Source organism: Otolemur garnettii, unplaced genomic scaffold, assembly GCF_000181295.1.
Source record: "Otolemur garnettii isolate 467f Iridium unplaced genomic scaffold, OtoGar3 scaffold00052, whole genome shotgun sequence".
Lineage (NCBI taxonomy): Eukaryota > Metazoa > Chordata > Mammalia > Primates > Galagidae > Otolemur > Otolemur garnettii.
The window spans coordinates 9,412,837-9,414,813 of NW_003852447.1; the positions used below are offsets into that span (position 1 = coordinate 9,412,837).

General features: G+C 36.8%; 1 pseudogene; it reads left to right on the top strand.

The window, feature by feature from the left end:
- The first annotated feature begins 813 nt into the window (after positions 1-813).
- On the top strand, positions 814-1,178 carry LOC100957130 (annotated as a pseudogene).
- The last annotated feature ends 799 nt before the right edge of the window (positions 1,179-1,977 follow it).

Sequence of the window (1,977 nt, forward strand, 5' to 3'; positions counted from 1 at the left end):
TAAATTTAATTGAAATAGTTTGGTTGTTCTAATTTCTGATACAAGTTTTCAGGTTATGCAAATGAAAAGGTCTGACAGGTGAGCCATTATTCTAGGCAAGAAAAGTTAGAGGATGAAAACAACTTTTAAAAGTACCTATAATGTTCTAAAAAGAATCAATTCATTTTGGTAATAACACCTTTAGTTTGTGGGCTTTTCTTGTACCCCCTCTTCATTCTCCCCTCAGCTATTAATTTTGTGATGTGCCTGTGTCTGTTGCAACGTTTCCTGTGGGACAACTGTGTCTTACTATTTTAGCAACAGCACAGCCATGTAATTATCTATAAATAATTTAGCATGTATTTCCTTCATGTGGAAATGATCTAATTAGCCAAAGTGGGGGGGGGGTGGGAGGGATGAAAACTTTCGATGAAATGTCAAGCCATTCACAGTATGGCTTGCTTTATTTATTTATTTATATTATTTTAGTTTCTCTACAGTAGCTGATTAAAAAATTTTCTATTTAAGAATATCTATTAGGTTCCTCTAGCTAGTTTGAAACAATTAATACTCATTTTCCCTTTTTGTGGCACCCAAACAATCTGTGCCCATGATGATTGTGGATTTCTGGAAAGGTCACTTTGGTGGTGGCTAAAATTTTCCCTTCAATAAGGTAATTGGCCAACTGTATTTTTCACCCTCTTGCCCCCAGAGATACAAATTATATCATTCATCATGAATACAGATTTCCCAGTTTGTCAACTTATCACTACACTAATGACAAAGATACAGGCAATCAAAAGTTGTAGATGGGAGGAATATCAACTATTCAACATGGAGGCGGAGGTTGATAAGCTGGAACTGATGTTCCAGAAAGCTGACTCTGATCTGAATTACATTCAGTACAGGCTGGAATATGAAATCAAGACAAAGCATCCTGATTCAGCAGGCGTGAAAAGTCCAGTTGTACTGTTAAAGGAAATATAAGTGATAAAGTCTCGATATCAAACTTTGTTGCATGCTTCAAACTAGTTGCTGTGGAGCAGCAAGAGACTGAGAGCCGCGTTTGTGCTACTGTGAATAAGACTATGAACATGATACAGTAACTACAAAAGCAAACAGACCTGGAGCTGTCACCACTGACTGAAGAAGAGAAAAATGCACCAGAGCAATTAAAATCTCACCTGCCAGACTTATGAAGAAATGGATTTCCAAAAGGGAATTCTTATAGGGAAGAAATCAATTCCAGAAAAATGTAGGAAGATGTCTTTTAATGGTTGATGACTAGTGGTGGGGGGCTGGTGAAGGAGAAGGAGGTTTGGCTTGAATGACTGGACAATGCTGCCATTCATATGAGAGAAGAATCTAAGAATTAGGGCAGATATATAAATAAATCTCAGCCAAAAGGATGGAAAAAAAAAGTCATAGATGATCCAGTACGCCCTTCTGTTAAATATGCATGTTTAGTTGGGAAGATCTTAGAGTTTATAGAAGAGAAAGTGGGAGAATTTACAACTACATGCAGTCTGACTTAGGCCTGTGGACTCTCTGCTGTGGATATTCTGCAGAGAGTCCAGAGACTCTCTGTGGATAGATACAGATATCTATCTAGATATCAATAGACAGATAGATATTGATAGATATATATGTGCACACACATATAATTCAACGTCAACTGAAGTTAAGTAAACTGTCTTCACTTTTTGGTTTCTCTTTCCTATGAGTTATAAGTTTCATGCCGGTCGATTAAATAAATTAAATTTGATTCTGCAAATCAATTCATCAAGAAGATATTTGATTATCTAAGAAAATATGAGATTCAGTGCCTACTTCCCAGTTTGACTTATCTGAACAGATCCGGTTGAGTACCAAACACACAAACAAAACTATTACCAAGATAATCCATTCATTTCAAAGTGAGATTGATTGCTTAGCCTTCGACAAGCACCCCAGCTCATTTGTACACTTACTACAATGCTCAGCGTTTTCACTTGTCAG